Genomic DNA, 24178 nt, shown 5'->3' on the forward strand with positions numbered 1-24178 from the left:
AGGTACTAGGAATAATAACATGTATATTTTAATCCTAATAAAAAAATCAGTTTTATATTCTTTTATTTTTAATAGCATAGCAATAACATTTAGACTTATATACCGCTTCACAATGCTTTACAGCCCTCTCTAAGTGGTTTACAGAATCAACATATTGCCCCAACAATCTGTTTCTCATCTTACTGACCTCAGAAGGATAGAAGTCTGAGTCAACCTTGAGCCTGTTGAGATTTGAACTGCCAAATTGCAGGCTGCCGACAGTTAACAGAAGCATTACTGCATTACTGCGCCACCATAGCTCTTAACAAAGTAACTTTTGAAGTTCTCTAAAAATATAGCATGAGAAATCTCTTCCCATATCTACTCTTTTATCTATAAACAAACTTTTAAAGCCTTGTAATTCGGTATTTGTTAAAATAAAAAGTCCATTATGGGCTACCAGAAATAACAATATATATATTTTAATGTTGATAAAATAAATTCACCTTATATTCTTTCCATTTACTTTTAAAAAGCTTGATCTTTAATCCCTTCAAGTAATCTCCCACATGTTGATTTCTTATCATTTTTTTCTTTGTCTCCTCTCAGAAAATCTTTTATTAGATTAACATATCTTTTTTTGTAAATCCAAGATAAGAAATCTGTCCAAGTTACTCTTCTGACTGATTATTTGTATGTCCATTTTATTAAGATATCAGCCTGTTTCATTTGTAAATCAAGGATGGAATCTTTTTTCTTAACATTCATCTAGCCAAGCATTTTTAAATATACTTTCAGACCCACATTCAAATCAGTTTCAGTCTCTATTTTGTCCAGTAAAGATCTATTCCTCTTCTATAGCTCTGTTAAATCCATTTTATAGTAGATATCGTTGTTTTTTATCTAATCAAAAATACTGAACCATGGTATAAAAATTTATAAACATTTAGTTTATAAATCTTCATGTAAAATTTTAAACAACCCAGAGGAAATATGCTTTCAAGTTCATCTGGCCCAGGGGTGAAATGCTCCTGGATCGGATGGGATCGCGCAATCCGGTAGCGATGGCAACTGCTGGTTCGGAGGACCAGTAGCAAAAATCCTTGCCCCCCCCCGCCTCTGCTGAGCCGCACCATCTGCAGAGGTTTTTTTTTTTTTTTTACTTTTAAAAGCCGGTTTTGCTTCAGCCGAAACAGGCCCTTAAAAGTAAAAAACAGCAGAACCTTACTTGTACTCTTACTTGTAGAAAACATCAGGCACTTACCTGATTACTGATGAACGCATGGCTCTCTTTCCAGCCCGAAAGCAGTTTCAGTTTCAGCCAGACAGAATCAATCGCTCAGCTAATCTATTTCCTCAGTGATCAACTGGCTGGCTTTGCTAGCTGAGGAACTCTGGGATTTGAAGTCCACAATAAAATAAAATAAAATAAAATGATAAAATAAAATATTTGTGCAGCTTTCTGAGATTTGTTGTGTTTCTGTAGTGTTTCACTCTAACTACACAAACACACAAAATCTCAGAAAGCTGTATGTGGCATATTGTGTGTGTGTGTGTGTGTGTGTGTGTGTGTGTTAGTTGTGTGTGTGTAAAGTGTGAAAGTTGGTTTTTGAGCTTTTTGTGGCTATGTGAAGTGTGAAGTGCAGCTGCTTTTCCATGTGTATGAGTCAGTTGTGTTGTGTTGTGTGTGTGTAAAGTGTGAATGTTGGTTTTTGGTACCTCTTATTATTTTTTATTTATTGTTATTGGCCATGCCCACCAAGCCATCTGACCACCAAGCCACGCCCACCAATTAAGCCACACCCACAGAACCGGTAGGGAAAATTTTTAGATTTCACCCCTGATCTGGTCCCTTAATATGTGTATAACTTTCCAAAATCAATGTTCTAGTCCCACTTTTGCAGCTTATTCCAAATATTTTTTTAAGATCTTAAACTTGCATCTTTTTTATTAAGGATAAATAGAAATGACAATGATAAATCTGCATACAGACAGAAGGTTGAACAACTAGCCTTATTGTGTGACCAGAACAATCTGGAACTTAATACACTCAAAACCATAGAAATAGTGGTGGACTTTAGGAGAAACCCTCCCATACTACCACTGCTTACAACACTAGACAACACACTATCAACAGTAGAGACCTTCACATTTCTAGGTTCTACCAACTCTCATGACCTAAAATGGACACCCAACATCAAAAATGTCATCAAAAAAGCACAACAAAGAATTATCTTTCTGTGCCAACTCAGAAGGTTCAAACTACTTAAGAGCTGCTGATACAGTTCTATAGAGGAATTATTAAGTCTGTCATCTGCATCTCTATAACTGTCTGGTTTGGTTCTGCAACCCAACAAGACAGAGACAGACTTCAGAGGATAATTAGAACCGCAGAAAAAACAATTGCTACCAACCTGCCTTCCATTGAGGTCCTGAATATTGCACGAGTCAAAAAGAGGGTTGTGAAAATATTTACAGACCCTTCACATCCTGGACATAAACTGTTTCAACTCCTACCCTCAAAACGATGCTATAGAGCACTGCACACCAGAACAACTAGACACAAGAACAGTTTTTTCCTGAATGTCATCACTCTGCTCAACAAATAATTCCCTCAACACTGTCAAACTAGTTACTAAGTCTGCATTACTATTAATCTTCTCATCATTCTTATCACCCATCTCCTCCCATTTACGACTGTACGACTGTAACCTTGTTGCTTGTATCCTTATGATTTTTATTGACTGTTTCCCTATGACTATCACTAAGTGTTGTATCTTTTTATTCTTGATGAATGTATTTTATTCTCCTTATGTACACTGAGAGTATATGCACCAAGACAAATTCCTTGTGTGTCCAATCATACTTGGCCAATAAAGAATTCTATTCTATTCTATTCTATTCTATTCTATTCTATTCTATTCTATTCTATTCTATTCTATTCTATTCTATTCTATTCTAAACATATCTGATATAATGAAATTTACCCTTTTAAAATTCTTACATCCAAACATCCAAAAAGTCATCAACAAGCAATTTCCTAAGGTGATTAAGAGAGAAAATATGCAAGACCATTACTCATTTGAAGGCATCAAATTGTGGCTTAGGTGAGATGACTTCCAGAGTTCTAAAACCCATTGGAGTCCACTTTCTTAAGATGCCCTCAGTAAAAGTCTCTGTAGGGACCACTTGTAGATCAGGGATGTCAAACTGGCAGCCTGTAGGCCAGATGCTTCACATGCAGGCCATGTCCACCCCAGGTCCGCGAAGGGGAAAAACATCACAAAACACCACATGATGGCAATGTGACATGGCAAGTTTGACACCCATGTTGTAGATGATCCTGGCCGTCTCCTTGCTCCAGAGTAAAATCCTAAGGAGCCGATCGATTCAGCAGCTAACTTTTTCTACTGTGGCTATTGACTCCTCTCTCCACAGAATTGTCTACATACTACCATTATTTCCATGGAAATCAAATTAAAACTTCCCAAACAAATGTTTATCTATCCTTCTTGGACACATCTAAATAAAGAGAGGACATCTATTTTTGTGTGCCAGCTAAAAATCTCTAATTGCTGATCTATTTAAAATATTGGTAGTCTATCTCAGCTTTGAAGGACTGGGTGTCATTCACAGCAAAGCAGAACAGAATAAAAAGACAGGTTTAAAAGCAAAGTAGGATTAAACACATTTATAATGGCATCTACAATCAATTTAGGCAACAGACACACTAGGAAAACATACTCTTTACAGCCTTGTGAAAAGCAAAATGGATAAAGACAAATGTAGCTGTGGGGGAAAGTAATCTCCATAAATTTTGACATTTTTTAAAAAAAATGTAAGTTTATTTCTTTCAGAACAGCAAAATAAACTTGCTCTCCTAACAAAAATGCTTGGTTATTTTAGAATTTGTTTATACAAACACTGCTTAATTTTTGCTCTGTTTTTTTAACACCTTGATCAATATATTTTAATTTAATTGTTATTATAAGTCATTTTATCAGCCCTTGAGCTGATGAATTGGTTGAGCATTTTTATATATTTTATATATCTGCATAAAATCTGCTCTCTGAGTTTGTTTGCTTGCTTGCAAGAATTCCACAAATATATGCAAGAGAAAGAAATTCAGAGAAAAACCAGAAAGTCCAGTTGCCTCTTGAAAAAGCATCTTTGGGACTATGATGACCTGGATGACTGAGAATCTTCATAGACATAAATGTAGACATCTTTCCAGTTTGCTTCTCCCCCATTCCTCCTCATATTTACTAATAATCTGAATTGTACAGGGCTATACATTTAAAAGTACAGATAGTCCTTGGGTTATGACCATTTGTTCGGTGACCATTCAAAGTTATGAGAGCACTGTGTGCCTTGAGTTCAAAACTCAAGAAAGAAAAACCACAACTCCACATTTGTAGAGAAAGGTACTTTTACTGAGCATGAACTGATATCAACAAAAAGAAAGCAAGATCTGAGGCAATAGGCGTGCAAATTACATATTGAAAGTGTTCCCAAATCCCTCCCCTCCCTGACTGAATGTCCAATCTCCAGCTCCCCAAAGTGTTATGTGAGGTACATCTTCAAATGGTCCCATCCATCTGGTATGCCAGAATGGTTGACCTTGACTGGCTATCAAAACAAAATAAATGTTTTCCCTGGGTTGCAAAGCAAACAGAAGCCTGTAAGCATATGCTATACGGAAGTCTCTTATTAGTTCAGGATGATTTACTTCTTGGTCAGTACACTTGGGACTTTTAATCTTGTTCATTTTTCTAGTAATCATCCATTTATATCCAAGGAGGAGTAGCAATGAAAATGCAAGCCACACAGGGTGAGGGTAAATATATCCAGGCTGGAACAAACCCATGGAAACTTTCCATGTCATGGTGAAATTTGATTTTGAAGAGTCTTCACTTCTTCCTGGTGGACCTACAGACAGAAGCAGTGGAGGTGATTTCACCTTCTTTCCAGTGGTGAAATCCAATTTCTTTTATTACTGGTTCTGTGGGCATGGCTTGGTGGGTGTGGTGTGGCTTGGTGGGCATGGCAGGGGAAGGATACTGCAAAATCTCCATTCCCTCCCCACTCCTGGGGGAAGGATATTGCAAAATCTCCATTCCCACCCCACTCCTGGGGGAAGGATATTGTAAAATCTCCATTCCCACCCCACTCTGGGGCCAGCCAGAGGTGGTATTTGCCAGTTCTCTGAACTGCTCAAAATTTCCGCTACCGGTTCTCTAGAACTTGTCAGAATCTGCTGGATTTCACCCCTGCTTCATTATTTTCAGCCAGGTAGCTTCACTTTCTATCTATCTTCTTGCCCCCTACATTCTCAACAAATGTGAGACTATATCCAATTCACAGACAAGCATTGGGGGGTGGAATCTCAGCTTCCTTTTGAGTAAATAAGCTGTGGGTATAATTCTTTAAAAAAAAAAACATTTTATTAGATTATAACAGGGGTCTGCAAACTTGGCTCTTTTAAGACTTGTTCCCAGAGTTCCTCAGCCAGCTTTGCTGGCTGAGGAACTCTGAGAGTTGAAGTCCACAAGTCTTAAAAGAGCCAAGTTTGCAGACCCCTGGGTTATAAAATATACCAATTACAAAAGTAAATAGGAAGACAATGGGGGGTGGAGAAGGGGAAAGAGAAGTGAAGAAGGGTTGGGGGGAAAATGTTGACTTCCAATTCCCTCTGTTGCAGTAAAATAAAGCATTAACATCAAACCCCAACTTTTTGCTTCTTCATAGTAATATAAACTAGCCATTTCTATAAACACCTATAACTCTTAAAGGAAACTAGACCACAAGCAAGAATCCAAGGTTTTGGGAGTTTATCTTGAGAAAACATGTGTCTAAATTGCAGCACTTTGGCAGTGAGAAAAATGGGCACCCTAGAAGTAACAATGGTGATAAATGTTCTGACTTGTACTCAATCCATGAATTTTGCAGCTGTGGCTACCTATCCATGGCTGATGGATAAATACTTTTGTATTTTGTATCTTATGACCTTTTTTTTTTTTTTAAAGGAGTTATACTCACAGCATATTTACTCAAAAGAAAGTTGAGATTTTTTATAAAACTGAAAAGACAAAAAAGAAACCCCTGACTAATAGAAATAAGACACTGTTTAAGTTCATAGAAGCAGCCTGTAAATGCTGGATGTCTCAGGGGTCTCAACCTGTCCTTTAAGACTTGTGGACTTCAACTCCCAGAGTTCCTCAGCCAGCTTTGCTGGCTGTGGAACTCTGAGAGTTGAAGTCCACAAGTCTTAAAAGAGCCAAGTTTGCAGACCCCTGGGTTATAAAATATACCAATTACAAAAGTAAATAGGAAGACAGTGGGGGGTGGAGAAGGGGAAAGAGAAGTGAAGAAGGGTTGGGGAAAAAACTCCCTCTGTTGCAGTAAAATAAAGCATTAACATCAAACCCCAACTTTTTGCTTCTTCATAGTAATATAAACTAGCCATTTCTATAAACACCTATAACTCTTAAAGGAAACTAGACCACAAGCAAGAATCCAAGGTTTTGGGAGTTTATCTTGAGAAAACATGTGTCTAAATTGCAGCACTTTGGCAGTGAGAAAAATGGGCACCCTAGAAGTAACAATGGTGATAAATGTTCTGACTTGTACTCAATCCGTGAATTTTGCAGCTGTGGCTACCTATCCATGGCTGATGGACAAATACTTTTGTATTTTGTATCTTATGACCTTTTTTTTTAAAAAGGAGTTATACTCACAGCATATTTACTCAAAAAAAAGTTGAGATTTTTTATAAAACTGAAAAGACAAAAAAGAAACCCCTGACTAATAGAAATAAGACACTGTTTAAGTTCATAGAAGCACTGTTTAAGTTCATAGAAGTAAATGCTGGATGTCTCTTAAAACAGGGGTCTCCAACCTTGGTCCCTTTAAGACTTGTGGACTTCAACTCCCAGAGTCCCTCAGCCAGCAAAGCTGGCTGAGGAACTCTGGGAATTGAAGTCCACAAGTCTTAAAGGAACCAAGGTTGGAGACCCCTGTCTTAGAAAAGGAATGCTGCATTTTGGGAGAAGGAGGAGGAGGAGGAGGAGGGAGGGGGGAGCGGGGAGGAGGACCATACAGGATATAAGTTAGAAGAATAACATGCAGGATACATATTTTATTAAAAATGATTGCATTTGTCCCTTTCAGTTTCATTCAGATTTTTCAAAAGGAATCCATCTTGTTCACACCTTTTTGCATCTCGCACTGCGCTAAATGTTCTTTCTTCTTTTTGCTTTCGACTTTCCTGTTAAACAAATAAATGTTGCATTGGGTAGAACCTTCTTTTGAAAACAATAGAATTGTAGTACATCCTTATGGGTGAAATGTAAACATGTGGGGTTTCCTTTGCTTCCAAGATTGTGGAGTCCTGTGTCCTAGTGCCCTGTCTTTTATTGTATAAAACACTCATCTCCCTCTTTACTTAGTCTCTTTGCCAGCAGAGACTTTGTGAGGGACTGTTCAGATTAGTTTAACTAATTCAAACCGCTCTTTATGTAGAAAGAGTAGATTCAGCTTTGGTGTCTGCTTGCTCATTTTTAATACATACTTTTTGAATTGTAATGGCTAAAAATGGGATGTGAGACGTACAGGTAAACTTTCTCCCTTCTGTCTTTCAAAAGCAGCAAAGTCTAAAAGCATAATGCTTTCCTTTCCTTTCCTTTCCTTTCCTTTCCTTTCCTTTCCTTTCCTTTCCTTTCCTTTCCTTTCCTTTCCTTTCCTTTCCTTCCTTTCCTTTCCTTTCCTTTCCTTTCCTTTCCTCTGCTCTCCTCTCTTCTCCCTTCCCTCTTCCTTTTTCCCCCTGTGCATTAATTTTTGTCCAATCTTCCAACATTGAGACTTGGTGCAAAGACATGTGGCAGAATCCTAATTTCAGGAGTGTCTGGATGTCATGAATTATCATGATCTACGTCAATCTAGCTTCCAACTAGGTTATGAGACAGAGATTGCTTTGTCTCTTTTGGCGGATAATCTACATTAGGAACAGGGTAGATGTCTATGTTACTGTTCTCTCCACCGAATCTATCAGCAACTGTCATTGCTATTGATGACTACGTAAATGGAAATGACAGGAAGGACTCTTTTATACCGTCTCCAGTACCTTTGTGGAGAGTCAATTTCATAGGAAAATGTTTGTTTTCACTGAGCCCTGGTGGTGCAGTGGTTAGGATGCAGTATTGCAGGCTGACTCTGCCCATGGCCAGGAGTTTGATTCTTACCAGCTCAAGATTGACTCAGCCTTCCATCCTTCTAGGGTCAGTAAAATGAGGACCCAGATTGTTGGGGGCAATATGCTAACTCTTTAAACCATCCAGAAAATGCTGTAAAGCACTCTGGGGCAGTATATAAGTCTAAGTGCTATTGCTATTTGTTGATTCCTATTTTATCCCACAGACATTCAGCCTTATGACTTGTGTTACACTGTTTATAATCTCACATTACCACTGAAATATGTGATATAAAGATAAACGTCATACCCAATTTTTATTTTTATTTTCATCTAAACTTAAGCAAATTGATCAAATTCTAAATCAATGATTAATTTACTAAATCCAATAAAAATAAACTAATTCTAATACAGGCGCAATAGAGATGCCACTGGTTAGTCAAAAGCAGATTGATCAGAGGATGTAAACCTCATTTGATGGTTTCTATCAGGAATCCTATCCTATATTATTTTTGTAGCATAACCAGGTACAACCTTAGATCTCCATGTTTCAGTGGTGGTCAAGAGTTGTTTGGCAACTTAATGTACTGTGCTAGACTGATGATGATTCCTGTGGTTATTGTGAAACAAACCTTATTTTCGACTCAGTGAGATGAATTAAACCTGCTTCATGTGGAGCCGCCTTTGAAATGTGTTTGTAAACATCAGGCATTATTGAAAGCTAAAACCAATCTATTGACTGGCCTTTGGTGTGGAGAACATGAGACGTGTTTAATGGCTTAATGGGCTAACAGTTTTAATAGCTCCATATGCATACATTTTGCTTTCAGGTACAATTCAAAGACTTCTTGCAGGCCACCATAGAATGAAGAAATGACAATTTTCTGAACCAAATTACTCATATCTTCTAGGCAAGGAAAAAAAGAGTAAGCTGCTTAGATAACACTCTTGCTTATAGGTATAAACAGTGGTGGGATTCAAATAATTTAACAACCAGTTCACTCAGAGTCAGGCTGGCTGTTGTGGGAGGCAAGGCCCATCCCCGTCCTCCAGCTCTGCCGTACATGTGGGATGAGACTCCCGCGAAGTCCAACCTGGCCCTGGGTGAACCAGTTGTTAAATTGCACCCCTCCCCCACTATCAAATTGAATCCCGGATGCTGCGCTGCAATGGAGAAACGGGCACGGAGAGGCTGACAGGAAAGGAGGAGGAGCAGGGAGAAGAAAGAGGGAAAGTAGCTTTCTCCTTCCCTCACACCTGCCACTCCGTTGCCCATTTCTCCATTGCAGCACAGCACTCAGGATCCAATTTAAAAACTGCGGGGTGATGGTGGTTGTAATTTAACAACCGGTTCACCTGAACCGGTGTGAACCGGCTGAATACCACCAGTGCATAGGATGTTAAAAGCCCTGAGTAGATATACTTTTTGCCAAGAAGGATTCTATCAACTTTCCCATCAAAATGTGCCATTCTGTCATGTCACTTCTTTGGATCTAGTGTTAGGTAGCAGTACTCCTGGACTTACAACATTTCATTTAGTGACTGTTCATAGTTACAACAGCACTGAAAAGAGTGACTTATGACTATTTTCACACTTATGGCTATTACAGCATCCCCATGGTCATTTGATCAAAATTCAGATGCTAGTCTCTATGATGGTTGGAGTCCTGGGGCCATGTGGTGAGGTCACCTTTTGCACCTTTTGGAACTGGTTATGTCTAGTTTAATAAAAAGAAGGACTAGAGGAGACATGATAGCAGTGTTCCAATATCTCAGGGGCTGCCACAAAGAAGAGGGAGTCGGGCTGTTCTCCAAAGCACCTGAGGGTAGAACAAGAAGCAGTGGGTGGAAACTGATCAAAGAAAGAAGCAACTTAGAACTAAGGAGAAATTTCCTGACAGTTAGAACAATTAATCAGTGGAACAACTTGCCTGCAGAAGCTGTGAATGCTCCAACACTGGAAACTTTTAAGAAAATGTTGGATAACCATCTGACTGAGATGGTGTAGGGTTTCCTGCCAGGGCAGGGGGTTGGACTAGAAGGCCTCCAAGGTCCCTTCCAACTCTGTTGTTGTTATTATAACCTTCTGACAAGCAAAGTCATTGGAGAAGCCACTCATTTAACAACCGTGAGACTAACTTAAAAAACTGCAGTGATTCACTTAACAACTCTGGCAAGATAGATCGTAAAATGGGCAAAGCTCACTTAACAAATATCTCGCTTCACAACAGAAATTTCCGGCTCTGTTGTGGTCGTAAGTTGAGGATTACTTGTATAAGCAATAAACTTTTGCCTTCCATTGTATGGTATGGGTCTTCTGTTATTTAAGTTTTGTCCCGCAGAGTTCTTTTTTCCAGTCAGAATATTCTTAGTTCCTTCAACAGTTCTTCCTAGGTTATATTTCCCATACCTGGATAAATTATAATGGAAGGGCTGTGTCCTTTATTCAAATGAGTCTAAGTAATCCATTGCCTGAATAAGTACAGTAAAGAGAAACTTTGCATTATGAAAAATATATGATCTCAAGTAAAACAGAAGCACCCATTCAAAAAAGAAAAGGCTGTTTCAATGAAGTCCAGTGTGTCATCTTGATAACGTTTAAGATCAATACAGATGTATAAATGTCAACTTGGTAATTTACTACTAAATTCACCACTCCTATGTAAATGGGTATATGATTGCAGACTGAATGTTATTTGGGGAAAAAAAAGAACGAAAGAAAATGCTAACTAAAAAGAGTGACTAAATCTCTCAAGAACTAACAATGTATATGCTCTCAGCTGCAGTTCTTAATATCCAGCCAGGATTATTATAATACTTAATTAATTGAAGGAAAACTCTTCACACACAGCGAAATCACACATCTTTTTTGGAATGATTTTATATTCTGCACAGGAAGCCCTCCAATCTTAAGCACTTTTCCTTCTGTGAATTAGAGCATAATACCATTTTCTCTTTTGTGCTCTGGGTATTTTCTGCATCTGAAGTATATATATTTTAAGGTGCAATTTGAGGTCTTTGTCAACCTGTGCTTTGTATGCATATACTCTTCAGAATTTCTAGCATGGGAAATCAAATCTCCAAAAATATCTATAAGGAGAATATATTAAAAAGGCAAATATGAACTCTTAGGATTCTGAAACATGTGCCTGAATAAAGTTTGGTTGCAGAATTAACACAGATCTGAATGCAGCTATGATTGGGATGTGACTATAAGAAGGCAACCTGGAAATGTTTTAGATAAGCAGTTGTGAAGAACATACCTGAGAATGTTCTACCTTTGCATCATATGCACTGGGTGCCACAAAGGTAGCACAGTGGTTAGAATGCAGTACTGCAGGCTACTTCTGCTGACTGCCAGATCCCTGCAATTTGGCAGTTCGAATCTCACCAGGCTCAAGGTTAACTTTAGCCTCCCATCCTTTCTGAGATCGGTAAAATGAGGACCCAGATTGTTGAGGGCAATATGCTCACCTTGCAAACTGCTTAGAGACTGCTGTAAAGCACTGTGAAGCCTAAGTGCTAGTGCTAAGTGCTATATTTGGAGAGGTTTGCATACATCCTTAGCTATTCTTATCATCAATATTCATATGGATATGAACACATTTAAAATTGTTTGGATAGTAAATATAGAATGAACATTGTTGCCAAATTTCAATATATCATTAGAGTTAGATCTCTTTACTCTTTACTCATTAGCCCCCAAAATCTCTTCTGCTTCTATCCTGGCAGATATTTTGCACAGTCCATGATATGAATAACCCAATTAGCACATTGTCACTTTAAAGCACCTACCTCCTTCAGGCTGTGGCTCTTCTCATTCTATCTCCCTGTTTCTAGTGCATTGTTAATCATACTATCCAGAGGCAAGTCATATATTTATTTATTCTCTCTCTCTACCCCCTCTCCCTCCACACACACATATAGACGTATTTTCTAAACCGCACTTAAATTGCATTTAAATTTATTTCACATGCACTATTACCATGCAAAGCCAGGAGGACATTATTTCAAACTGCTCCCTCTAATGAAAAATATCTCTAAAAAACAATATGGTAGGAGACAGGTCCATGTGTTTTTTTCAGAAATAATTTAGTGGACTAATTTCAGAAATCCATCTCATTTTCAGTCAAACTTGCCTGGTGTAGCCCCTTTTACTACTTCATTGCCCTACATACATAGAATAGGTCTGTTTCTGTAATCTTTGATATTAAGTGCTGGAATTAGCTGGCAGATGGGGAAGGTTTTCACTGTGGCAGAAATAATCTTTTCCTGCCTGTTGCTTGGTTGTTTCTATTACTTACATTTCAATAGTGCAACTCGATCATGACATAAAATGGTACACAGAAAGCTTGAAGATATGGTGTCACTAGATTGTTGCTGTCTCCTGTTGCGACTGAATTAAATATTTTGACTTGAGAGGACTATGTTAAGTTAAAAATGCCAAGCCTAAACTTATCACAGTTGTCAAGAAAACTGATGAATTTTGTGGAGTCCTTCATGCTCTCTGATCTTGCTTACTGACGTTTCGTTACCTGACTAGGAAACATCATCAGTGCTAGTGAGCATGGGGTTTGATCATCTGTTCTCTTCTATTGGCTCCACATATGAGCATCAAATGCTTCAAAAAGCATACAAATGGGTGAAATTGGCATGTAGGCAAACTTACTGGTAGGATTCAAATAATCTAACAACCGGTTCTCTGTCCTAATGACCGGCTGGGTGGGTGTGGCCATGTTGGGTGTGGCCAAGGGGTGTGACAGGCAGCACGTGGCCTCCCGTACCCCCTCTGGGACCAAAATTGGGCTGTGGAGAGGATGTGCCACCCCTCCGTGCCCCGTTTTGGGCCAATAAGGCATCCCTGCAGCTTCCTGGGGGCAAAACGGGCCATGGGGGCACCGCACTCCCCATGCCCCATTTTGGGCCTAGTGGGCCTCCCTGCACTTACCTGGAAGCCAATATGGGGCACATGTGGGTACCCCTGGAAGGGGCGGGGCAGGAAGGGGTGGGGCCAGCCAGCAATTTAACAACCGGTTTGCCTGAACCAGCTGAATCCCACCACTGGGCAAACCTCCATCAAGGAACAAGTATTATTTCTGTATGAATGACTAACAGGGAGCAACCTCCCCACCCCTCGTTTGCATCGAGGAAGTTGCAATGGGTCTGTAAGCAAATAACCAAGCTCAGGGAGCATCAAGGATTCCACCATTCAGGCCTGAGCTACCAAAAGGTGTGGCTAATTGTGGTGTTTTAAAATGCAGACCCTCTCCTTTAGCAGGACAAAAATGTTAAGTTTAAGGGGGAAAAAATAATCAGGAAGAAAAAGAAATGGAAGAGTAAATTGAGCATAAATATCACTGATGGAAAGCTGCACTGCCAGCTGTCAGAAAACATCATCGGTGCAGGGTATTCTCCATAAACAGAAAAATGGCATATATTTTCTTGGCTCTTAAAATCATCAGCAAATTAAAGGCAAGTGACATTTCTCCACTCAGTTTCACTGAAAAGAGTAATCTGTGAAAAGAGAGGCTGACATCTCTTTCCCCTAACCCCTCCTTTCTTTTGCTTTTTTTTTTTTTTTTGGTATTTTGTCTGTTGAGGAATGATTTCTTTTTAGTAAGAAATATAAGAAATTAAAAAGAAAAAGATTAAAATCCGTTGCCCTGGTTTCTGGGCAATTATCATCTTCCCTTTACACCTGTGATTTGGAGATTCATCTGTGTTCCGATATACAGATAAAGCCACATAGTTATTAAAGCCTCTTCCTATCGCTAACAGGTTGGAATGATAAACAGATGACTTTGCTATTCATGAGGGATGCCCGCCGCCCCTTCCTCAAAATAATTCTCATTTACAGAGGTAACAAAATCAGTCCCCCTATTAACCACCAACGAATATTGCCTGAAGGAGTCTGATTTTATTTATGCCTTGTGCAGCCTTTCCATCGTTCCTGCTCACTTCGCCCTCACAAATGAATGGGAACGTGGCAAGCACTTGATTTCAGGGAGCGACCTATCCAACTGCTTAATCCTCTGTAAATATAGTGGTTGCAAGAATGACTACAGACAACTCTAAAATAAGGTGGGCGGGAGGGGGTGCGGCAGTTATTCCTAAAAGAGGAAGCTAAGGCCAGTGGTATTTTGGCAAAGGAAGATTGCCGTCGGGCTGAAAGGAATCATTTCCAAAGGATCGAGTAAAGTGATCTGATGAGACCTGATGAGACCCTCTGTCTCAAGCAGCTCCAGACTTTCCTCTTGGAAATCTTTCAACTGGCATCTCACCCAGTATTGGACCATTTGACTGTTTAACCTACAGGTATTTTTCTGTAGCTTTAATTTATTTATTCAGATTCAGAGCACCATGTCAATGCATGGTGCTCCTTTGTTTCCCCACGTGTATATTAATAGGAGTAGGATTTTGGTTTTTAGAAATCTCCCTTCTCCTTTGCAATTAATAGAGCAGATCATAAGGGAGGCAGGGTTGGTTATGTAGGTCAGAATGCCCATATCCTTAGGAAACCACTGCACCTGCTATTAATCTCTCTCATACACACACACACACACACACACACACACACACACACACACACACACACAGAGTCATGCAGTCCCTCTCCTGACCGTGCATAGAATTAAAATATATTGTTCCAAGACGATAAAATGATGCATAGACAGAGATAATACAGCAGCAAGTCACACCGTTTGGCGATGGCTATAACAAGCTTCAGTTTTGCAGTAGGTGTGCTTCTATGGCACCTGGAATGCATGTTGGTCTATATTGGTCTGCTGCTGATAAAGACATCCTTGTAATAAAAACTGGCTCTATGCTGGCTCCTCATTTGAGCCAGAGCCCAGTTTAAACTCTTGGCACTAGCATTTGGAACAACTCCCCAATCTCAGTGTGCCCCCCACCCACCCACCCAAAAGCAATTCTGTTGGTTGGGATGCTTCCCTGAGCATTTTTCAGAATCTTGCTCCAGAGTCATTGGTCTCTAGATGCCAAACTTTCAGAGACCTGGCCTTGAAGCTCCAGAGTCAGCTCTCTTCCTCCTTTCATCTCCACAGAATCTCTATATGGACCTCTATCTATCCCTTCCTCCGTTTTTTCAATCCTATGCCAAGGAATTATTTTAATTATCAGTGTTGATCCGAACCACTTCTTGGTAAAGGCACATAATAAATGGTTGCTTTTTGTCATTATTTCAAGCTCTTTCTTTGGCATATGACAGGGAAAGAAATGATGGTGTATTGGCCTCTTCCCAGTGGAATACACTTAACTCGAGAGTTCCACAAAGTTCTCTGCTATAGGATAATTTGTAAAAAAACCACATATATTCTACTAAGATTTAGATCAGAAATGGAAGTTATTTTTCATTTAGGCAACATAACTTTTTTTCTCATTTTTTTCCTTCCTTACTGTGTGTCTATAGACAATTGTGTTCTATAGACAATTTTATTGCATTCTGTGCTGGTGTGTTTTTTAGGATTTATTTTGTTTTCTGCCATGTACTGTATGTTTTATTATATACAACATGTTCCTGTGAACCAGTCAGAGTCCAGATGATTGCAGCAAGTAGAAAATGAATGAATGAATGAATGAATGAATGAATGAATGAATGAATGAGTCAGTCAGTCAGTCAGTCAGTCAGTCAGTCAATGAACTTTCATTCTGAATCTCTTGCTTGGTGCCACTACCTCATAAGAAAGCAACTTGGGAGCGATGTTTCTTTACTCTCAATTGTCTCCAGATGGAAATCAAAATCATAAGGTTTAAAATGGGTAATTGCTAACCAATTAGCCTTCTAAAATAGAAGGGTTATGATAATGTGTCCAGTATTTCCCAGACAAATCCAACGTTGATATTTTGAATGCCAGGAATTTAGAAAGAAATAAAATGTCTTGTACTGCTTTCTTGTTTTGCTTTGTTTTTTTGCTTCTCTTCCTCCTTCTTCTCCAACTTCATGATCTTTCCATATCTCCACACCATCCTGCTGCTCTTTTCTTGCTCTTCTCCCATCCATTTCCTGTTCCCAATCTCTTCAGCCATTCTTTGCTTCCTCCACATCTCCGCATGTTTATCTCAGCACTTTGTTGTGCCCTCTCATTGTTCTTCACCCTAATAATATTCCTGTTGGTTACCCATTTGAGGTAACTCTTCTCATTGTCAGTGCCATTCCACAGTGAGTATCCTGCTCTTTTCATTCCCTTTCTGCTTCCCACATCATGAGGATCCAGCTATCTTCCATTATGTTCTTGTTCTTACTACAGGAATGGGCAATAAAAGAGATGACATGCATTGTGACAACAGCAGGAAATAATATTTATTAATTACATTTTAAATTGCATTTATACCTCATTACAACCCTGCAGGCCTCTCAGTGGTTTCACAAAAGCACACAAGGTGAGCACTGAAGAAAGCTACTAAAGTACTAATACTACTGGGAGTATTAGAGTACTGCTGATACAGTTCTACAGAGGAATTACTGAGTCTGTCATTTATACTTCAATAACTGTCTCATTTGGTACAGTAACAAAAACACGACAGGTACAGATTCCAATGGATAGTTAGGACTGCAGAAGAAACAAGTGCAACCAGCCTGCTTTCCATTGAGGACACAAGAGTAGAAAGAGGGCTAAGAAAATATCTACCAACCCCTCACATCCTGGACTTACATTGTTTCATCCTCCCTCCTGCAAGATGCCACTTTTTGCATCACAAAACAAGTAGACATAAATACAGTTTTTCCCCATGCCATCACTCTGCTGAACACCTGATTCCCACAGCCCTGTCTAATGCTTAAGGGTATCTACCCATGTAGTAGGGCTGTATTGCTATTATCTTTCTCATCTTTTATACTACCTTCTTCTATTGGTATCTTATGATTATATCACTTTGTTGTTTGTATGTGCACAGAGAGCTTATGCACCAAGACAAATTCCTTGTGTGTCCAAGCACACTTGGCCAATAAAGAATATTATTCTATTCTATTCTATTCTATTCTATTCTATTCTATTCTATTCTATTCTATTCTATTCTATTCTATTCTATTCTATTCTATTCTATTCCATTCCATTCTTTGTAAATATGGCTACATTTCTATATCAATGTATTCTCCAGCTTAGAGCTAACTTCCTTCAACTCAAAACAAATTTTCTCCTTAAATCATAATGCTATATGTATGCAAATAAAGAGGTCTTTAGCAATTTATTTTGCTTACTTTAAATATAGCAGGCACTTGAACTCGTCAAATGCTGTGTCACACTTGCTGATATCTGAAATGGTGCCTTTTTTCTTATTAATTTCTTGCCTATAATTGACAGAACTATCACTGCCCAGTGACATTGATCTGAAGTGAATGTAAAAGTTTGTTTTGAGAATTCCTTCCTTCTTCCTTTCCCTTTGGCACGCGACAAGGTTGTATTATTCTCTCCTTCTTTTTTTCACTTCTCTTAGAGCAGTCAAAATGTTTGAAGACCAAGAAGAAAGATAAGTGACTTTTAAAGTACTACCTTTGCTAAAAGCTAAAAGCTGTGTTTGGCTTGAAGGAAATGTGTCATATATCGGCTGTGTGGCACTGCCCTGTCTGATTTGTCTTGTTTCATTACTTCGCCTCTCGTGCGTCACATTACAGAAGGTCAAGCCACTTTGGCTAACAATAGGTCACATGTAAGAGAATGGCAGTTGACATCTTCATGTTTTTTTCAGGCTCTGCACTTTGCCCTTCAGCCTGGAAATGAAGAGCAAATGCCACCAAACAGTCTAATGGTGGCTACCCATAGAAGAGAAAAATAAATTGCAAAACTCTCTAAGGACAGTAGTCTGGAGGACTGATGGAAGTTAATTTACAGAGCTTTGATACATTCCTTCCCAGGCCTGAACTCTTATTACAGCTAAATGGCCAGCTGTGAACTCCAGAAAATCCACAAGATTTTCTTCCAATATCCTACAACATGGGAATGAGATTTGATAGGGCAAAAGTCTTGGGATAATGGAGACAGATTGGATTCATTGTTCATAGGATTAATTGAACCAGAATTTGGTGTGGTTATCCCAGTGCAAAAGAAGCAATCAATTCAACTTTTCCCCCTTTCTCTTTCTCTCTCTTTATTCTACTTCTCTCTTGTTTAACTTGTCCCGGGGGCCTAGTGAACAGGACATTTTAAAAATGAGCAGAGGAAGAAGCCAATAAAAGGATTCTCATGGCAGAAAGAAATCACTCTTAAAGGTCTCGTGAAGAGGGTGTCGTGTCCCACTCCTCCGCTGACGGCCGGGTCAGGGAAATCCGAATCAGGCGTGCCTCTGCAGCTCTGCCCAAAGTCCTAGCAAAGTCCTCAGAGCAGGCAGGAGACCAGTAAGTGACTTCAGCAAGATAAGTTCGACTTTGCCTGACTCAGAGACTGCCAGAAAGCAGATCCTTTATATAGGCCATGGGGTGTGGCTCCATGACTCAGCACTCATTAAGGCCTGCCCCTCCCTTCCTTCTGTTGCCTCCGCCTATCCAATCTTCTGATGCGAGGGTCACTCCAATCAGCTGTTGGAAGTAAACTTTCCTCAGGCTCACATGCTGTGGAGGAGGGGGAGGGGTCTAGCTGCTCCATTTGCCTGGGCATGGAGCCAGGGCTGGGGCCGGGGGATGCTCCCTCCTCTGCAGCCTGCTTGGGCATGGAGCCAGGGCTGGGACCGGGAGGTGCCCCCTCCTCTGCAGCTTGTCTGGGCATGGAGCCAGAACTGGGGCCGGGAGGCATACATTCCTCCGTGTTCGGGAGCAGATAAGCAGACCCCGGCTGCGGTGAGAGCGGACAAGACACAACAGAGGGCATGTTGTGAATAAATGTCAAAAGGATTAGTATTTTTGCATTACTTACATGTAGATAAATACACGTAATTTGACTTCTGCTAACTTCATGGCCTCTTTGTAATTTTTAGGCAATGATGAGGAAATGGCATGCCTTTGCCTTCCACACATTTCATTTCATTTTATTAACTTTCCAGTCTAACCTACAGTCCTGGGTGTCAAAGAGAAAGGAAAGGTAGGAAAAGAAGAATCAAAGAATTCTCAAAACAAACTTCAGCATTTACAGCAGATCCACTCATTCTCTGATTTATTAACAAATAGGTGTCATTTCATATCTAAGCCAGCGTGGCATCACATTTAGGAACCCTGATGGTGCCATGGTTAGAATGCAATATTGAAGGCAAACTCTGCCCACAGGGTTCGATCCCGATGGAGCTAAAGGTTGATTCATCCTTCCATCTTTCCAAGATTGGTAAAAATGAGGACCCAGACTTTTTGGGGGGCAATATGGCAATACTGTGCAAATCGCTTAGAGAGGGCTGTAAAAACAGTGTGGAGTGGTATACAAGTCTAGCAATAGTAATAGCACTTAGACAAATATACCGCTTCATAGTGCTTTTACAGCCCTCTCTAAGCAGTTTACAGAGTCAGCATAATTTGGGTCCTCATTTTATCCACCTCAGAAGGATGGAAAGCTAAGTCAACCTTGAGCCAGTGAGATTTGAACTGCCGAACTACAGCTAGCAGTCAGCTGAAGTAATCTGCAGTTGAACAATTCTTACCCTCATCGCTCTTTTTAATTTCAACCCAGGAGTAGTAGTAGTAGTAGTAGTAGTAGTAGTAGTAATAATAATAATAATAATAATAATAATAATAATAATAATAATAATAATAATAATAATAATAATAATAATAATAATAATAATAATAATAATATTTTTATTTATAGACCGCCCTTCTCCCAAAGGACTCAGGGTTCTTGTCCTCTTCCCTGTTTCAACAGAGAATAGGGCCAGCCTTTTAGATATTTCTAATTTGCCATCTTATCAAATTAAGCATGCAAAACAAATTGGATTTCCAGTGGTTTGTCAACTGGTTAGTTCTCTCCTGAACCCACTCCAGGTGCTCTATAACCCTTTCAAAGTGTAGAATAACAGCTATTATCTGTCTTGACCTGGCCCTTTTATCTGTTGCATAAACTGCTTGCTGATATTCAGCTGGAGTTCTATTAGGATTTCCAGACCTTCTCACTGGTATTGCCTCCAAATGCATCTGCACTCTAACCCTGCACTCTAACCCTGTGCCACCTCGGTTCTAAGTGCTATTGCTAGTGCCATTTGATGTGTTCAATTACCTGCCATGTTTAAAATAGGCAAAATAAATGCTTAAAGGCTACTATATTGATATGCAAGTAGCATTGTAGTTTAGGCACAGAATTTGTTTAGAGTTTTTTGAAGTTGGCTCTAAGCTGGAGAATGAATCAGTATAGAAATATAGCCATGTTGACAAGCTTACTAGCTTTCCAGCCTGTATTCCCAAATCTTACCAGCTTCTGGAATGATGTCATCCAAAATTAGCTAGCTGCTACTTTGTGGCTGGATATATTTCTGCATAGAATGCTGATAAGGCAGGCAGTGTGCCAGCTAAATAATGCTGCACTACTTGGATACCAATATATGCTTCTGATTTAATCACACAACTTTCCTCTGGATATTTGCAGACAGAAAACCAATGCATAAGGGGTTTTTCCCCTTAAATTGCTATTTAGGAAAGATGTAGTCTCACTGTTATGATAACAACCCTTCGTGGAGTAACAGTGCAACCGGACACTTAGAGAAAGACCAAAGGATGGTGGCCTGGGACCAGTAGTTGGATTCAAATCCCAGCACTACCGATTCACTATTGGTAGCGTATGAGCGCACAGTGCTTCTGCGCCTGCGCAAAGCATTTTTTATTACATCTAGGCAGGTGGGTGAAGCCTCCCGCTGCCGCCACTACCGGTTCACCCAAACCGGGCGAACTGGGAGCAACCCACCACTGCCTGGGACCTTTCATGGTACAGAGATGTTTCCCTCTTCACTCCTTAGCATATTAGATTGTGGCAATTTACCCAACATCTGTTTTGAAAAAAAGTATCAAGTTTTAAAAGCATAATTTATTCACTTTTATTGGGAAAGTATTTTCCAAGTAATTGTACTGTATTGAACAGATTTGCAATGGGATAGCCCTACAAGGCTGGTGACAAAGTGCCTTAGGATTATTAAAATAAGCAGCAATGAAAATATGACATACATCATATAAATAAATAGAGATGGTAAACATCAAATAAATACAGAACACATAATTACATATTTTGAATATACATCTGTCTAGTGCCCAGGATCACGATTAACTTTTACTTGTTGCTGCAACATTTCTGACAAATCCAACCTGCTTACAAATATGGGAAGCCAGATGTTTCAAGGTGATTCACAAACAGGTAATTATTTATTAGTTTGGAGGGCTGGTGAAACATGGTTGTGGATACCACAGTGATGGGCACACCATCTGAATGTGGTGTGCCCACAAATTATTATCAAAAACTGGACTGCATCTGAACTTAGCTATACTGTCATAATGGGTACTGATATGAAAACACATATCATAATATTTAAAGGAACAGTTTTCCAGTCCACCTGTGAAAGCTGGAGATTGAGAAACAATGAAAGAAAGACAATAGATACTTCCACATTTTGAATCTAGAGATGTTCACTGAGAATTCTGCCGATTGCAAGAAGAACCAATCACTTATCCTGGGCCAAATAAACACTGGCTGTTTCTTTGAAGTGATGATTGGCAAGTAGAAAATAATACACATACACACACAAGATACAAGCTGATAATGTATTAGAAAAACTGAATATTCAACATACTGCAGAGGTCTCTGCATGGCACCCTATACTTATAATACTGCTTGCTAACATTAGTTCCATCTCTTCCAATTGTTGTTAGTTTGTTTTATGATAGCAATAGCACTTAGACTTATACACTGCTTCACAGTGCTTTACAGGACACTCTTTTCACAAAGTCAGTCTATTGCCCCCAACCATCTGGGTCCTCAGTTTACTGAGCTTGGAAGGATGGAAGGCTGAGCCAACTTTGAGCCAGTCAGGATTGAACTGCTGACAACCAGCAGAATTAGCCTGCAATACTGCATTCTAACCACTGAGCCACCAGGGCTCTTAACTGACACTGAACATTTTACCAAATTTCTTGCAGCTGCCATAGCTTATGCAGGGAAATAATATTTTGGAGGGTTTTATAAGCGCTTCAAGGTTTTGGTAACTATCTTCAAAGCGCTCCATGGCATAGGGCCGGGTTACTTACGGGACCGTCTGCTGCCACCGATTGCCTCTCACCGACCCGTGCGCTCTCACAGGGAAGGACTCTTCAGGGTGCCGTCAGCCAGGCAGTGCAGACTGGCGACACCCAGGGGAAGGGCCTTTTCTGTGGGGGCTCCCACCCTCTGGAACGAACTTCCCCCAGGACTTCGCCAACTTCCTGACCTTTGAACCTTTCGCCGCGAGCTTAAGACACATCTGTTTATTTGCGCAGAACTGGACTAGAATTTTAAATTTTGAATTTGGTTTTAATTGGGGTTTTTATTACTTTTATTGCTATTTTAAATATTCGGCTTTATTTAATAAGTTTTTTTAATTGATGTTTTATTCTGTATTTATATGTATGTTTTTTATCAGGCTGTAAACCGCCCTGAGTCCCTCGGGAGATAGGGCGGTATAAAAATGCGAATAAATAAATAAATAAATAAATAAATAAATAAATAAATAACAACATCAAAATAATGCTTGTATGTTATTTAATTTGCTTATTTATCAGATATGATGAGTCGCTGAAACGTTATACCTATGACTCTACTTGGCAAGGCTGAGGGAAGCAAAAGAAGGAAAAGACATGTTGGATGTTGGATGATCAAAATGTTTATCCTACTGTCTTTGGAAGACTACAGGTTATTCCTAGAGGCAGGTCAAATTGATGAATATTTGTCCATGAAGTTAGTCAAGCCTGACTCCATGGCAGCCAGTTAATTGCCACTGATTGACCTAACACTTTGGAAAGTGACCTAAGAGCCAACCCTGCTCCTTGGCAACACATTCTGAAAATCATTCGCATATTTTGAATTTACCTGCTCATTAAGAACTAATTACGTAGTGGGCGCAAAGCAAAATAGGGGAGAAAAATAGAAGCAGGGCCAGTGAATACATTTTTGGATATTGGTCTACTAGCATATGGCAGGGAGTGGTTGTCCAGATGAATGGATGGATGGATGAATGGCACAAAAAGTAGAGCGGTTCTTTCTCTCAAAACTAAGAACTATTCAGCTGATGTGTTCCAATGCAATGTCGTATTGCTGACTTGGGCTGCCCATTATAGCATCTCTATCTGACCTTTCTAAAGCAGTTATCAGATCAGCTGGCAGCATGACACTATTCATTTGACCATATCCTACAGAGATAACTTCTCTGGCATTGGAGTGGTTCTGGAAACTGTAATGATCCTTAGGAATTCACAGATCATGTCCATGATAAGAAAGCATGTTCCAACACATTGGGCGGGGTTGCCTAATCGTAATCTTTCTCTGTCTTTCTAGAGAATTATGAAAGCAACTACATTTATTTTCATTTGAAATTTTCCCTAGGATATTGCCATTCCATCTACTGAAAATTTGGACCAAAATCCCCCAAGTCTGTCGTTTTTAAAGTAAGCCAAAGATGTATCTGTTTAGAAGAGAAATTAAGTCTAGCTAACTTCTAGTGCCAATAGATTTTTTTAATGAGAATTCTTGAACACACCCCTTTAAACAAACTTTTAAAGCTTCTGCGTCCCCAAAAGAAGGTCTTGAAACATGGCTCTTTTTGTATACAACTTTCAGACACCTGCATTGCTTTTCAGCCGTGTTGTGCACAAACGTGACTTGTGTGAATTTGTGACTAAGGAAAGACAGATATGGGACGACTTCATTCACTGTTGCCACTTGAGCTATGGCTGTTTCAAAGCCATTCCCATAAGAAATTTGAGCAGAGCCTTTATATTTCTAATTCTGTTTGCATTGACATTTGCTGCAAAGGGTTGTTGAGGAAAGATGCTGTGGATTCCTGGTCTAATCTTTCTTTCATGTTGCAACGAGCAAGAGAGAAATGTTGCAGATTTTTATTTTT

The sequence above is a fragment of the Ahaetulla prasina genome, chromosome 1 (assembly GCF_028640845.1).
Source record: "Ahaetulla prasina isolate Xishuangbanna chromosome 1, ASM2864084v1, whole genome shotgun sequence".
Lineage (NCBI taxonomy): Eukaryota > Metazoa > Chordata > Lepidosauria > Squamata > Colubridae > Ahaetulla > Ahaetulla prasina.